Here is a 17,784-nt window from a genome sequence, read left to right as displayed (position 1 = left end):
TGTGTCTTTTGTCCATTTGTATTTCTTCTTTGTCAAAGTGTCTGTTCATTTCTTCTCCCCATTTTTTTTTTTTTGTGTGTGGTTTTTGGGTCACACCCGGCAGTGCTCAGGGATTATTCCTGGCTCCAGGCTCAGAAATTGTTCCTGGCAGGCACGGGGGACCATATGGGACGCCGGGATTCGAACCGATGACCTCCTGCATGAAAGGCAAACGCCCTACCTCCCATGCTATCTCTCCGGCCCCATCTTCTCCCCATTTTTTTTATGGGATTAGATTTTTTTTTTCTTGTAAAATTCTGTCAGTGCCTTGTATATTTTGGAGATTAGCCCCTTATCTGATGGGTATTGGGTGAATAGTTTCTCCCACTCAGTGGGTGGCTCTTGAATCCTGAGCACTATTTCCTTTGAAGTGCAGAAGCTTCTCAGCTTTATATCATCCCATCTGTTTATCTCTGTTTCCACTTGTTTGAAGAGTGCTGTTTCCTCCTTAAAGATGCCTTTAGACTCAATGCCATGTAGTGTTTTACCTATGTGTTGTTCTATATACCTTATGGTTTCAGGTCTGATATCAAGGTCTTTAATTCATTTGAATTTTACCTTCATACATGGTGTTAGCTGGGGGTTTGCTTTTTTGCAAGTGTCTAACCAGTTGTGCCAACACCGCTTGTTGAAGAGGATTTCCTTGCTCCATTTAGAATTTCTTGCTTCTTTATAAAAAATTAAGTGATTGTATGTCTGGGGAGCATTCTCTGAGTACTCAAGCCTATTCCACTGATCTGAGGGTCTGTCTTTATTCCAATACCATGCTGTTTTGATAACTATTGCTTTGTAATACAGTTTAAAATTGGGGAAAGTAATGCCTCCCATATTCCTTTTCCCAAGGATTGCTTTAGCTATTCGAGGGTGTTTATTTTTCCTAATGAATTTCAGAAGTTTTGACCCACTTCTTTGAAGAATGTCATAGGTATCTTTAGAGGGATCTCATTAAATCTGTACAATGCTTTGGGGAGTATTGCCATTTTAATGATGTTGATCCTGCCAATCCATGAGCAGGGTATGTGTTTCCATTTCCGCGTGTCCTCTCATTTCTTGGAGCAGAGTTTTATAGTTTTCTTTATATAGGTCCTTCATGTCTTTAGTCAAGTTGACTCCAAGATATTTGAATTTGTGTGGCACTAATGGGGTCTTTTCTTAATGTCCATTTCTTCCCTATCATTATTGGTATATAAAAAGGGCATTGATTTTTTTTACATTCTTATATGTTTTTATTTCTTTCTTACATGATTTCTGGATAACCAAAATAAATAAGGTTATTTTTATAATAGACAATGTTAGTTTATCCTTCCAATCTCCATTCATTTGTTTGTTTTTTATAATTATCTTTATTTAAACACCGTGATTACAAACATGATTATAGTTGTATGATTACAGTCATGTAAAGAACACCCCCCTTCACCCATCAGATAAGGGGCTAATCTCCAAAATATACAAGGCACTGACAGAATTTTACAAGAAAAAAAAAACATCTAATCCCATCAAAAAAATGGGGAGAAGAAATGAACAGACACTTTGACAAAGAAGAAATACAAATGGACAAAAGACACATGAAAAAATGCTCCACATCATTAATTCCCACCACCAATTTCCCAGATCTCCCTCCTCCCCACCCCCCTATACCTGTACTTGAGACAGGCTTTCTACTTCCCTCATTCATTCATATTGTCATGATAGTTTTCAGTGTAGTCATCTCTCCAACAGCACTAATCACTCTATGTGATGAGCTTCATGTCATGAGCTGCACTTACCAGCCCTCATCTCTCTTGTCTCTGAGACACTGTTAAAAATGTCTTTCATTTTCCTTAAAGCCCATAAATGAGTGAAACCATTCTGCGTCTTTCTTTCTCCCTCTGACTTACTTCACTCAGCATAATAGATTCCATGTACATCCATGTATAGGAAAATTTCATGACTTCATCTCTCCTGATGGCTGCATAGAATTCCATTGTGTATCACAGTTTCTGTAGTCACTCATCTGTTGAAGGCATCTTGGTTGTTTCCAGAGTCTGGCTATTGTAAATAGTGCTGCAATGAATATAGGTGTAAGGAAGGGATTTTTGTATTGTATTTTTGTGTTCCTCAGGTATATTCCTAAGAGTGGTATAGCTAGATCGTATGGAAGCTCAATTTCCAGTTTGTGAAGGAATCTCCATATCGCTTTCTATAAAGGTTGTACTAGACGGCATTCCCACCAGCAGTGAAAAAGAATTCCTTTCTCTCCACATCCCTGCCAGCACTGCTTGTTTTCCTTTTTTTGTGATGTGTGCCAATCTCAGTGGCATGAGATGGTACCTCATAGTAGTTTTGATTTGCATCTCCCTAACGATTAGTGATGTTGAGCATCTTTTCATGTGCCTTTTGGCCATTTGCCTTTCTTCCTTTTCTTTTTTTTTCTTTTTTTTTTTTTTTTTTGGTTTTTGGGCCACACCTGGTAATGCACAGGGGTTACTCCTGGCTATGTGCTCAGAAGTTGCTCCTGGCTTGGGGGACCATATGGGACGCTGGGGGATCGAACCGCGGTCCATCCAAGGCTAGCGCAGGCAAGGCAGGCACCTTACCTTTAGCGCCACCGCCCGGACCACCTTTCTTCCTTTTCAAAGTGTCTGTTCATTTCTTCTCCCCATTTTTTGATGGGGTTAGTTGTTTTTTTCTTGTATAGTTCTGTCAGTACCTTGTAAATTTTGGATATTAGCCCTTTATCTGATGAGTATTGGGTGAATAATTTCTCCCACTCAGTGGGTGGCCTTTGTATTCTGGGCACTATTTCCTTTGAGATGCAGAAGCTTCTCAGCTTAATATAGTCCCATCTGTTTAGGGCATTGATTTTTTTGTGTTAATTTTGTAGCCTGCCACATTGCTATATGCAACTATTGTTTCTAGAAGCTTTTTGGTAAAGTCTTTAGGGTTTTCTAAGTATAGTATCATGTCATCTGCAAACAGTGAGAGCTTGACTTCTTCCTTTCCTATCTGGATTTCCTTGATATCTTTTTCTTGCCTAATCGCTATTGAAAGTACTTCCAGTACTATGTTAAATAGGAGTGGTAAGAGAGGACAGCCTTGTCTTCTACCAGAATTTAGAGGAAAGTCTTTAGTTTTTCTCTATTGAAAATAATATTTGCCATTGCCTTGTGGTAGATGGCCTTAACCATATTGAAAAAGGTTCCTTTTATTCCCATCTTGCTGAGAGTTTTGATCAAGAATGGGTGTTGGACCTTATGAAATGCTTTCTCTGCATCTATTGATATGATCATGTGATTTTATTTTTTCTTGTTGATGTTGTGTATTATATTGATAGATTTCTGGATGTTAAACCACCTTTGCATTCTTGGGATGAAACCTACTTGATTGTAGTGAATAATCTTCTTGATGAGGCTTTGGATCCTATTTGCCAGGATTTTGTTGAGGATCTTTGCATCTGTGTTCATCAGGGATATTGGTCTATAATTTTCTTTTTTGGTAGTATCTCTGTCTGGTTTTGATATTAAGGTGATGTTGGCTTCATAAAAGCTATTTGGAAGTGTTCCAGTTTTTTCAATTTTATGAAAGAGCCTGGTCAGGATTGTTAGTAGTTCCTCTTGAAAGGTTTGAAAGAATTCATTAGTGAAACCATCTGGGCTTTTGTTTTTAGGCAGACTGTTGATTACCGTTTTAATTTCCTCAATAGTGATGGGGTTGTTTAAGGATAGTTTTACAAAACTCTTTCAGGCTACTTCTGAGCTGTACACAGAATTTATGAAGAAACTGACAGATGCTATCTGGAGGCAGGTTAAAGGCAAGAAAATACAACAATTCCTGACAAAATGTTAACTTGTGAAAATTGTCTAATATCCCATTAGAGAGAGAATATTTCATGGAATTTCTATAGGCTTGTAGAAATGTCAGGTCATTCAGTTTCAGAGCTCAGTTTAGTGACTTGCCCTGTATAAAGGGAACCAAAACGGATGTGATTGTTCTTTTAGAGGATACCACCCTCATCCAAAGAGACCACCTGCACTTTGTTCAGGGTGTGGCAAGGAATTCCATTGATCCAGAGACTTATTCTTATCTTCTTAGTATGTCTTGAGTAATTGGGGAAGAGGTATAAACTCAGCACCACAAGTTCAGGTCAGATGCTTTAACTGTGACAAAGTGGGACATTTACAGAGATTGCAGGATTTCTCCTAGACCTGCTCCCTCAAGGCCAAGATCTAATCATCCAGTCTTGGAAAACTGGGTCAGGGGCTGATCCCAGACCCCACAAAATCAGGGAACCATTTTTGTCAACAATTAACCATCACACCCTGGCCAAGAGAGCTCCAAGTCATAAATTCATTAAAGCCTGCTCTTCAAAAAGCTGTGCCCTGGATATTCCATGCCCTGAAAAAAAATGATAATAATACCAGCCCAGTGCCCTTACAAGTTAAGATCTGACATAGAAGGGTTTATTCCTTAATGAACTGTGTGCTTCATAATGGGGAGAAGCAGTCTGACTACTAAAGGCATTTCTTTTTCATCTAGGAATTATAGACTCTGACCATGTCTTATTCCTGTGCCCACAGTTTGGACTTTTAAAAAGGTAAAAACATGGGGACAGAGAGATAGCATAGTGGTAGGACGTTCGCCTTGCAAGTGGCTAACCCAGGACTGATGGTGGTTCCAATCCCAGCATTCCATATAGTCCCCCGAGCCATCTAGGAGAGATTTGTGAGCACAGAGCCAGGAGTAACCCCTGAGAGCTGCCAGGTGTGACCCATAAACAAACAAACAAACAAAAAAAAAAGGTGAGAACATAGCTCAAATTTTATTACTTCCTATGTTGTGCTTGACCAATCAGGGTAGGAGGGTTCAGAAGTATAAACCTTGATAAGACAAAAAGCAGAAGACGTCTCACCCTTTGTGCAAAAGCCAAGATCGCTATCTACAGATGACTGGCTGATACAACCATAACTGGGCAGTATGTATCCCGGGACCAATAAAAAAGCCCTAGTCTATGTGTTGATCTACGACCTGTACAACAACCATGATCTCTAATTCCAGAGATCTGACTGAGACAATTGCAACTGAATGGGTCTTCTGGAAACATAACGAAAGACTCTATCCCAGGCACCACCCTAGGATCAGTGCAATGATCAAGATCACCAACAAGAGAAGACGGATTAAAATGACACTGAAGGAACAGAACTTCTAGAACCACAAAGAAAGACTTCATCATAAGCTCCACTCCTTGACATGTGCAGATACTGAGATCTAGATATAGAGGTCTGATTTTATCACCCATGAAGGAGCAGAAGTCTTCCATACAACACAAAAGCACCAAGGGGAGAGTAAATGAACATGACAGGAGTCTATAGTTAATTCCATGACAGTATACTTTAAGGGAGGAAAAACTCTGTATCTCTTAAGCCAAGGGAATTCTTTTTCTAATGACCCCAATATTTACTGTGCCTATACAGGAGGGGAAAAAAAGGTACAAAATAATCTATTTTATTTATTTATCTATATTTTTTGACTTCTTTGTTTTGGCGTGGATATTGAAGTTGTTGTCTCCAATTTTTTTCTTTTCTTTTTTTCTTTCTTTTTGCGCTCTGTCATGTTTTTTATTTTAAGACCATGGCTATTATGTGGTGCTTATCTTTATTGCTGTAGTGCTCACTGGATATTTTATTTGATATTTCTTTTTATATTGTTGTGGTGTTTCACTTTTTTTCCCCTTTGGTCTCTCAAACTGAGAATAAGAGTCTCTAGAAGAACTCCGCCCATTTTCAGCATTTTTGATTTTTACCCCATTTTATTGCTTTCCTCTTCTTCAAACAAAACTACATAACTTGAACTATCTAGTTCCGCCTCTCAAATAGAGGGGGAAATAATGGAGGGTACCAAGACCAAACAGTTGTATGATCACTATGTAGTAAGCTAGACACAGAGGGGACCACTCATTCTAGCAGCCCGGGGGGTGAGAGTGGGGGATATGGGATGCAAGATGGGAATGGGGGTGGAGGGAGGACAAATTTGGTGATGGGAATTCCCCTGATTCAATGTTAATATGTACCTAAAATATTACTGTGAAAAATATGTAAGCCACTATAATTAAAATAAAAATTATAAAAAAAGAAGTATAAACCCTAATGCCTCTGTTAGTCCTTTAATAGCCTTTATTGCTAAGCTTGCATAATAACAGCCAATGTTAACCCTTGAAATTCAGTGCAAAAATTTGAAGGCACATTTGACTCAGGTGCTGAAGAATCTGTGATAGCTTCACAACACTGGCTCAGTGATTGGGTATTACAAGATATACAATTGGGCTTGGAAGAAATAGGAAGTGTGTTGCTTCAGCATCTGTCCAACAGAACTCAAGACTTTAAAAATGCATAGGGCCAGAAAACCAGCAAGCTGCTTTTTGGCCATATGTGGCTCCAATTTCCCTGAACCTTTTGGGGCTTGAATTACATAACAATTAGGAGTGGAATACGACATTACTCACCCAACTCACTCCCCAAACACCAGCTCAGAGGTTTTCCTTCTCTCCCAATCCCCTTTCAGAATACCAGCTCAAAGGTTTCACCTTTTTTATTGGGGCTGCTAGGGTTCAGTGCCTGGTACCCATTCCAAATGAATGGAAATAAAATGTTCCAATCATGAATTCCCATGGACAATACAAAATTAGAGATGCTAAAAAAGCTTAATTGAAGAACAGCTAAAATTGTGACACATCGAAACTTCATTTTCTTTTTCTTTTCTTTTTTCTTTTTTTGGTTTTTGGGCCACACCCGGCATTGCTCAGGGGTTACTCCTGGCTGTCTGCTCAGAAATAGCTCCTGGCAGGCAAGGGGAACATATGGGATACCGGGATTCGAACCAACCACCTTTGGCCCTGGATTGGCTGCTTGCGAGGCAAGCACTGCTGTGCTATCTCTCCGGGCCTGAAACTTCATTTTCTGACTGGAATTCTCCTGTTTTTGTTATTCAAAAGAAGTCAGGTAGCTGGAGACTTTTATCTGTGAGCATGGTTCCTATAGGGGAATTACAGAATGGCCTCCCTTCACCAGTAGGAATCCCCAAAGACTGGCCTTTGATTGTAATTGACTTAAAAGACTGTGAGTATTTTTTAAAATAACATTTTCATTCACCCAAAGGGCAGATAGCATTTCACCTATTCAGTTTTTTCTCTCAAAAATAAAGCTACTATGTGGAAGTTTTAATGGACTGTTTTTTTTGTTTTGTTTTGTTTTGTTTTGTGTTTGGATCACACCCAGCAGCACTCAGAGGTTATTCCTGACTCTACACTCATAAATTGCTCCTCAGGGTCGGAGAGATAGCAAAGCGGTAGGGCATTTGCCTTGCATGCAGAAGGATGGTGGTTTGAATCCCAGCATCCCATATGGTCCTCTGAGCCTGCCAGGAGTGATTTCTGAGTGTAGAGCCAGGAGTAACCCCTGAGCATGGCCGGGTGTGACCCAAAAACAAAAAAAAATTAGAAATCGCTCCTGGCATTTTGGGGGATCATATGGGATAAAAGGAATCAAACCACGTCTGTCTTGGGTTGGCTGCATACAAGGCAAATGCCCTACTAATGTGGTATCTCTCTGTCTCCTCAATGGACTGTTTTATCTCAGTGCATGGCGAACTCACCCACAATTTGTCAATATTTTGTTGATGTGGTCTTACGTTTAGCTCATCATATTTGGTACATTATATGAATGACATATTGCTTGCCTGCTCTATGGACAGAGAATTACAATGTTTGTATGAATATGCGATCACTTGCCTGCAGGCTGCTATTTTAAAAATAGTCATAGAAAAATTCAGACTTTGCCTTATTTCAATATTTAGATTTTATTTTAGATATCAGTACACCATCAGTACACCCCAAAATATATATTTATCAGAAAAAATCCAAGAACTCTCAATGACTTTCAAAAACTCTTACGTGACATAAATTGGATCCGTCCTTCCCTTAGGATTCCAAATTCTGAACTCAGCAACCTATTCTGCATCCTGGAAGGAAATCCAGATTTCAAGAGCCCCAGATATATAACTCAAAAATTCCAAAAGGTATTGTATTTCTTTATGTATCAGCTCCAGAAGTCCTATCTTTCCTGGTTCATGACTGGAGATAAAGTGTGACTATTAATTTTCATGACTCCTGTATCTCTCTCTCTCTCTCTCTCTCTCTCTCTCTCTCTCTCTCTCTCTTGGTTTTTGTGTCACACCCAGCAGTGCTCAGGGGTTACTCCTGGCTCTATGCTCAGAAATCACTCCTGGCAGACTCTGGAAACCATATGAGATGCCAGGGTTTGAACAACCATCCTTCTGCATGCAAGACAAACGCCCCACCTCCATGCTATCTCTTTAGCCCCATGACTCCTGTATCTCAAACAGGAGCTATTGCTCAGTTGTCAGGGACATTTAGAATAGGTTTATTTACACAACAAACAACCTCACACATTTGTGCCCTATCTAGAATAGATTGCTGCTCTTATCGTCAAAGCAAGGCTCAGAGTGATTTTTTTGTTAGGTTTTAATCCTGAAATTATAGCGCTGCCAATTCCAGAAAAGGAAGCAGAACGTATATTACCTCTTAGTGAGCCCCTTCAAAGAGCCTATCGAACTTTTTTTTTTTTTTTGTGGTTTTTGGGCCACACCTGGTGTTGCTCAGGGGTTACTCCTGGCTGTCTGCTCAGAAATAGCTCCTGGCAGGCACGGGGGACCATATGGGACACCGGGATTTGAACCAACCACCTTTTGTCCTGGATCAGCTGCTTGCAAGGCAAACGCCGCTGTGCTATCTCTCCGGGCTCCCTATTGGATTTTTTATGTGACAAATCCTCTCATTATCCTGCTGAAAAGGACTGGGATTTATTTTCAGAAGGACACATTTTGTAATCTCTTCAATAACCTATTCCTCCCCCAATACCTGATGCCTGTGTTTGACATTGGCGGGTTATTATCAGGAAATGATGATATCACTGATCACACAGTGTCTATAAGTTAAAAGTTTGTTTAACAAGTGAAACTTGCTACTTTAATTTACTTGCTCTCTCATGTTTCAAAACCATGCAATGTAATAAGTGATTCAGCATATGTTGTGGGATTATTTCCAGGAATCATTACTACTGCTTTAAATGGTCACAACCAGTTTGTTCAAAATTTTGCTTCTGCAATTACAAGCCCTTTTACAAAATTATTCTCAGCCAATTTTCATTACTCTTATAAGATCTCATTCTGGCCACAAGGTCGATGGCTCAAGGAAATGAAACTGTGAACTGGTTGCCATGCCAATATTTAAATCACCTGCAGAAGAACATGTGGCCCTTCATACAAATGTCCACCACCTTCACGTAAGCTATCATATTTCATGGAGGCAAGCCAGATAAAATGTTGATAAATGTACCATTTGTACACTTTTGCATAAAAGAACATATGTAGTTGAGGTCAACCCCCAAGGTTTGCAGACAAATGAATTATAGCAAATGGATATTACACATGTTAACTTTTTCCCAAACAAACCCTCTCTCCATGTGGTGTTAGACATGTATTCTCATTTTATATGGGCAATTCTGATGACTTCTGGAAGAGCTAAAACTGTTTGCACCTTCTTGCTACAATGTTTTTCAGTCATGGTCATTCCCCAATCCATAGAAACAGACAATGGCCCTGCCTACACTAGTAAAAAATTTCAATCATTTTGTGAAGAATGACAAATCAAACAGATCAACATATCACTGGTATCCCCTATACCTCTCAAGGACAAGGCATATTTGAAAGAGCTCACAGAACCCTCAAAACTCAATTATTAAAATATAGCAAAAGAAGCATGCCACCAATGGACCTATTATCCTTAACACTATTTAAAGCCCTACACAGCTGCAGAAAGACACTTTAAAGAGGATTCACAGGTACAAAAATAATTCATCTATTTGGATAAAAATTGATAATGAATGGATTGCTGGTAATCTCATATGAGGAAAAAGATATGCTTATGTTTCTAGAAATGGCAACCCTGCCAAGAAACTCTGAGTTCCACTACATCTTGTCAGAAGCAGAATTCTCACAAATGATAAAACTCAGACATGATACATGGTACACGATAAGGAACCCTCCAAATCTAAGACTGCATGCCTTTCCCTAAGAACAACAGAAACTACTTAAGAGGATGAGAGTAGAAAACCAATTGTGACCTTAACAGCTAACCAGGAAATAAGCTAACAGCTCACACTGAGGGAGAGATTACTGGCATTGAAAATGATCTCAGTTTCGTAGATGAGGGGATTTGTCTCTCACTGTACTTCATAATCTAGGAAACACTTGTTACATGAACTCAGTATTACAATGTCTGTGTAATATTCCATGTTTGGCTGATTATTTCAACCAGAATCACTACAAGGAGAATATTAGTAGGTCAAATTCATTGGGACATAAAGGCAAAGTGACAGAAGAATTTGGTAGTTATAAAAGCCTATGGGCATGACAACACAGGTATGTCAACCCAAAAGACTTTAAATATAAAAATTGGGAAGCTAAATGATCAGTTTTCAGACCATAGTCAATAAAGCTACAGGAACTGGTTTTATTTCTGATGAATGGTCTTACTCAGGACTTGAACAAAGCTGATAAGCAGAAAAGACATAAAGAGGAAAATAGTGATCATTTCATTGACTTAAAAACTGCAAAACAAGCTTGGCCTGGAGAGATAGCACAGCGGCATTTGCCTTGCAAGCAGCCGATCCAGGACCAAAGATGGTTGGTTTGAATCCTGGTGTCCCACATGGTCCCTCATGCCTGCCAGGAGCTATTTCTGAGCAGACAGCCAGGAGTAACCCCTGAGCACCGCTGGGTATGGCCCAAAAACCAAAAAAAAAAAAAAAAAAGAAACCACAAGCTTGGCAGAGACACAAGCAGGTTGATGAGTCTTTTATTGTTACACTTTTCCAAGGCCAGTGCAAGACCACAGTCCAGTGCCCTACCTGTCACCAAGAATCTTGGACATTTGAGTTTTTATGCATTTATCTTTGCCTTTGACATCTACATATAAATGCATATCAAAATTGCCTTAAGTTATTTTTTAAAGAACTGAGAGAGAATATTAGCTTTTATTGCAGTCATTGCAACACACAGTTAGATTCTTTTAAAAGAATAGAAAGTTGAAAACTGCTACCTTTGCTTCTAATACATCTGAAGTGCTTTTCCTATAATGTCAAGCGGATAAAAAAACTACAGACCTATGTAGACTTCCCTTAGAAAATCTTGACTTGTCATAGTACACTAAGGATTCTAGGAATAATCCTGAAGAATACAACTTACTTTCTGTTTAAACCATATGATGAAATGGAAAAGCGACATGCAAGGCATGTAAAAATGTAAAAATGCAGCAACACAACATTAGTTTAAATTTGATGATCAAGAAGTTTCAGAAATCTCCACCTCATCTCTGAAATCTTCAGTAGCTTATATTCTTTTTTTTTTTTTTTATAATCCAGAGACCTGCATCAATGAATACAGCTGTTTAGATTAAGCAGGTGTTCAACTAACTGCTTTTTATGGATATCTATAATGATGTTCTAATACTTTTACCCACAGAAACAGCTGCAGAATACATTTGGAGCCATGGACTCCCACAATAGTACTTACTATAAAAATGTTTTAGTGTCTTAATTTTAATACTAATATGTTTTTTTTGTTTTTTTTTCTTGTTTTTTTTTGGCCACACCCATTTGATGCTCAGGGGTTACTCCTGGCTAAGTGCTCAGAAATTACCCCTGGCTTGGGGGGACCATATGGGGTGCCGGGGGATTGAACCGCCATTCTTCCTTGGCTAGCGCTGCTTGCCTCCTAATATGTTTATAATAAGTTTTTGATGTTTTTGTTCACAGTGGTCCTTGTAGAAATAGTTTGGATGCCCTAGTTTTTCATTATTGTGTTATAGTCTGCTAGACTCCTAATACAGTGCTCATTACTATGTCTTAACAAATATTCTAAACTATTCATTTCTATTTGACTATGCTTACTAATATGATCTAATATTTTTGTTCACAGATATCTTTGGAAGAGGCATTTGCATGCCATAAACTACTGTGACAGTGTTCATTTATTATGTCTTTACAACTTATTTTCGATTCAACCTAGTTTACTATCATATCATAATAACTTTGTTTTCAGTTTGCCTTCAGGAAAAGAACCTAGATGCTCAAGACCTGTTATACAATACTCCATGGTGCAGACTCCTTTTACAGTGCTCATTACCATATTACTTAATATTCTAGAAAATACTAAATATGAAAATATGATTGTTTTGAGAATATTCTATACTCATTCCAACCTATGAAGTTTTTTCAGCCGAGTTTACCCTCACCAGTTGTGATTGACCCGTTCCACTTGGATCAGTTTTATAACTACAACCTATGGATCTATCTTCATTGTCTGTGTGTGTGAGTGTGTGTGTGTGTGTGGTGGCTATGTCTAGGTCTGTCTAATGTCTGTCTGTATTGTACATAATGTCTGTCTATTTTGTATATAGTCCTCCCCTCTGTTGTATATAGCCCTTCTCTTTTTCCCTTTCCCTGCTTACCACTTTACAAATCTGTTTCCTTTTGCTCTCTCCTCCCTGATTTTGTTATTACTCCAATTTAACTCTTTTAACCTTCAGTTTCTTCACTCCCCAAGAACTGGAACAGTCTCCTTATCCCCATCCCTGTCTTCCTCTCGCCCAGGCCCTGGGAAGAAGCTGCCGCTTTGGTGGCCTATTTCTCCACCTCCCTTCTGAAGACTTACTTGCAACCGGATTCTGCTTTTGAGAGAACCTTAGTTCTAGGACATATCCTGATCCATGAGTGCTGTGAGCCATTTTTCAGACTGCCACAATACCATGTCTCTGGCTGAAGCTGTACTCTGTATTTTATCCCTCCAGACTATTTCAAAATACTTATAGGGGATATGTATATTTTCTTTGTATATTTCTTTAGGTGTATTTCTTTGAGATGTATATTTTTTGGGGGGGGGTCACACCCGGCAGTGCTCAGGGGTTATTCCTGGCTCTGTGCTCAGAAATTGCTCCTGGCAGGCTTGGGGATGTAGGATGTAGGATGCCGGGATTCGAACCACCATCCGTCCTGGGTCACTGCATGCAAGGCAAATACCCTACTGCTGTGCTATCTCTCCGGCCCTGAAATGTATAATTCTTTTTGTTTGTTTGTTTGTTTGTTTTTTGGGCCACACCTGGTGCTCAGAGGTTACTCCTGGCTATCTGCTCAGAAGTAGCTCCTGGCAGGCATGGGGAACCATATGGGACACCAGGATTTGAACCAACCACCTTAGGTGCTGGATTGGCTGCTTGCAAGGCAAACACCTCTGTGCTATCTCTCCGGGCCCCATGTATAATTCTTTATTGTGTTCTTCCTTATGTAGATGTAGTTTCCCCCACCCCTTTTTTATTTGTTTAGTAGGAAACTCTAGTAGATATGTATATCTTGGGTTCTGTGTTTGTGCTAGTGCCAGGTTATATGGATTTTTTAGCTTGCTATTATTACACCCATGTATACCAATAGTATCATGTGGCATTGTTACTTTTTGCATAGGCTCAATAAAATGGGGGGAACCTTAGGTAGAGAGAGAAGTTTCTATCTACCAGGGATAGGAACTCTGAAATTTTTTGTTGCATGGAGGCCTTCCACCCTGGACATTTGTCATAGAGACTTGATTTATGTTTCAGTTGCTTGGACATCCACCATTCACCCTTGAACCTTGGGTCCTATCTTTGGAACTGGCATGGTTTCTGCACCACCATCAAAGAGCCAAACACCCTGCATCTTCTGTGGTAGGCTGCTGGGGTTGCCTGGGAGGTAAAGGCCTTCATTACTTCACTAGAAAATGACCATCTACTAGGGCAGGTCCTAGAGCTACGTTGGCAAGCCTTGCTTCAAGTGTGCATTTTCTTGCTACACCAACTAACAGTGGGATGATACCAGGAGATGTTTTGTGATGCCCTGACTTCAACATAGGATTTGTGCAAAAACCAAGATCTCTATTTACTGAAGCCTGACTGTGAAAATTGTGATTTAGGAAGAATTTTCTTGGAATTGTGAAGAAAGTTCTTGGGGTCAGAACAAATGAGTCTGCCTAGAGCCTATAGTTGGTCTTATGGCAGGATGCTTTATGGATAAGCACATCCTGTTTTTAGGCCAAAGACTTTTTTCTCTCTATCCAACTTTTGTTGTGCCTATGCAAGAAACTGTCACCCTTTTTTACATTTCAGATAGGAGCTCCTGTCCCTTGCATGAATTCTTAGGACATGAATTACTTTTTCAATTTGTGTGTGTGTGTGTGTGTGTGTGTGTGTGTGTTTTGTGTCACACCCGGCTAGTGCTCAGGAGTTATTCCTGGCTCCAGGCTCAGAAATTGCTCCTGGCAGGCATGGGGACCATATGGGACACCAGGATTTGAACCAATGACCTTCTGCATGAAAGGCAAATGCCTTACCTCTGTGCTATCTCTCCGGCCCCGTGTTTTACCTCATATTTATGTGTTTTCTTTAAAATTAAGAAGGGGAAGTTGTTGGAGTAGCGATTTTCATTCTATTCAGGATAATTTTTCTTTGCTTGTGCTTGTCACTAGAAGTGACTAGAAGTACATCTGGTCCCTTATCCTACCTGTTCTCCATCCAAAGTATGTGTGTGTGTGGGGGGGGGGGGGGCTTTCTCTTCCCAATAAAGACTTCTGGTCACAGGGAGAAGCTACTTGCAGTTTCGGATTCCACAGCTAGTCTCCCTGACTGCTGATATTTTTTTGCTAGAGAGTGGAAAGCTTGTGGTGGAATTTTCCTGAACTTGTTTTATTCTCTTCAATCTTGTGTGGATTATTTCCTGTGTTGGTGCTTGCTTCCAGACCTGTGGGATTGGGGCATGAGGCTTCTACTTCAAATATTCACTTGCTAGAAATGAAAAAGAAATGTAAAATGAGATTTTTTCTTTCACCAATTGATAGATATTATGAGTTGCTTTCATTTGGGGGCTATTAGAAACAATGCAGCTTGAGCATTCATGTCTATGCTTATTTTGTGTGTGTGTGTGTGTGTGTGTTTTGTCACACCTAGCATTGCCCAGTAGTTACTCTTAGCTCTTTGCTCAGGAATAACCTTTGGTAGGCTCTGGGGTCCATATGGAATGCAGGGGATTGAACCCATGTTGGCTGAATAGAAGGCAAATATGCCCTCCCTTCTGTGCTATACCTCCAGTCCCTTAAGTATATACTTTTTTTTTGTTTGTTTGTTTTTGCATCACACCTGGCAGTGCTCAGGGGTTACCCCTGGCTCTAGGCTCAGAAATCGCCCCTGGCAGGCACAGGGGACCATATGGGAAGCTGGGATTCGAACCACCGTCCTTCTGCATGAAAGGCAAATGCCTTCCTCCATGCTATCTCTCCAGCCCAAGTGTATTCTTTTATGTGGACAAAGATTTTCAGGTTTTTTTTTTTTTTTTTTGGTATAGATCTAGAAATGAAATTGCTGGCTCTAGGTTTAATTTCCTAGCAATCATTAAATAACAATGATGGCACTTCCAGTACTGTATGAGGTTTCCAATTTCTCCATATAATTTTGGTTTCGTAGTGCTCAGGGCTTATTCCTGGCTCTGCACTCAGGGATCACTCTTGGCAGACTCAAGGGACGGTATGGGATGCCGGGGATCAAATCCAGGTCAGCTATATGTCAGGCAAATGGCCTACCCACTGGACAATTTCTCCAACCCCTTCTCCATATCATTTCAACCTCTCTGACTTTTTAAATTTTAAACTTGTAAAGTGGGATCTCCCTTGGTTTTGAACTGGAATCAACCAAAGGCTACTTATATTGAATATGTTGAACATCTTTTCAGTTCCTTTTGGATCATGTGTATATTCTTTGGAGAAATATCTTTTTTTTTTTTTTTTTTTTTTGGTTTTCGGGCCACACTCGGCGATGCTCAGGGGTTACTCCTGGCTGTCTGCTCAGAAATAGCTCCTGGCAGGCACGGGGGACCATATGGGACACCGGGATTTGAACCAACCACCTTTGGTCCTGGATCGGCTGCTTGCAAGGCAAACGCCGCTGTGCTATCTCTCCGGGCCTGGAGAAATATCTTTTCAACTCTTATGTTTATTTTTTAATGGAGTTGTTTTTCTGTATCTTGTTGAGCTTTAGTAGTTATTTTGCATTCTAGGCTCATATGTGCTTGTGATTATTTTTTCCTATTCTGTGAATGGTCTTTCACTTTCTTTGTAGTTTACTTCGCAGAACAAAAGTCTTTTATTTTGATGAAGAGCAATTTACCTCATTCTTTTTCTTCTTGTTTTGTTTTTGAGCCACACACCTGGTAGTGCTCTGGGGTTACTCCTGGCTCTTGCATTCAGAAATTACTCCTGGCAGGCTCAGGAAATCGCATAAAATGCTGGGGATCAATTCAGGGTCAGCCATGTGCAAAGCAAATGCCCTATCATCTGTACTATCACTCCTGCCCCTCATTCTCTTATTTTTAATAATTTTAATTGAAACATCATGATTTAATATACAGTTGCTTATACTTTATGTCAAGTCTTTGCCTAAACCAAGCTCATGAAATTTCAAAATTCCAAAATTTCTAGTTTGGATTTTTTTTTTTTTTTGGTTTTTGGGCCACACCCGGTAATGCTCAGGGGTTACTCCTGGCTATGTACTCAGAAGTTGCTCCTGGCTTGGGGGACCATATGGGACACTGGGGGATCGAACCGCGGTTCGTCCAAGGCTAGCGCAGGCAAGGCAGGCACCTTACCTTTAGCGCCACCACCCGGCCCTCTATTTTCGATTTTTTTTGTTTTTGTTTTTTTTGATTTTGTTTTTGTGTCACACCCGGCAGCGCTCAGGGTTACTCCTGGCTCTACACTCAGAAATCGCTCCTGGCAGGTTCAGGGGACCATATGGGATGTCGGGATTTGAACCATCATGCCTTTGCCTGCAAGGCAAAAGCCCTACCTCCATGCTATCCCTCTGGCCCAATTTTGGATTATTTTTAATTAATTAAATAAATTATTAAATCACAATTACAAAGTTGTTGATGATTGAGTTTTATTCATACAAAGTCCAACATCTTTTACAAGGGCTCATTTTTCCCAGTAATGTCCACAGTTTCCTTCTTGCTCTGGTCCCTGCCAGACATTTTTTTTCTCTATCTCTCCCTTTCCCTCCCTCTCCCTCTCCCCTTTCTCCTCTCTCTCCTTTTTCCCATTTTAGACACTGTTTTCAATATCATTATAACGTGGCGTACTTTCCCTCCTTTCAGCACCTGGTTCTTGTCCATAGTGACCATTCTCAACATTTCCATCTTTCACTATAATATATCATAATGGTTCCTTCTCTGCCCTAACTGCACTCTCCTAACTCTGTTACACCTCTAATTTTTTAAATAGTTTATAATTTTCACTTTTATGTTTAGGTCTATGAGCCACTTTGGAATTTATTTCTGTACCTCCATAGGTTTCCAATTTCATTCTTTTTTATTTGGTTGGTTTTTGAACCACACCCAGAGGTGCTTAGGGCTTACTCCTGGTTCTTCACTCAGTGATAAACCTGGTGGGGTTCCCAGAATTATATTGGGTGCTGGGAAGCAAACACAAGTCAGCTACACACAAGGCAACAGCCCTACCTGCTGTACTCTCTCCCTGTGCCCCTGATTTCATTCTTTTGTGTGTCAATATGGTTTCATTTCCCCTCTCTTACCCTTCTGTCCCCCACTTTCCAGCCCTGTT

The sequence above is a fragment of the Suncus etruscus genome, chromosome 15, assembly GCF_024139225.1.
Source record: "Suncus etruscus isolate mSunEtr1 chromosome 15, mSunEtr1.pri.cur, whole genome shotgun sequence".
In the NCBI taxonomy this organism is placed as follows: domain Eukaryota; kingdom Metazoa; phylum Chordata; class Mammalia; order Eulipotyphla; family Soricidae; genus Suncus; species Suncus etruscus.
This window is presented reverse-complemented; position numbering follows the sequence as displayed.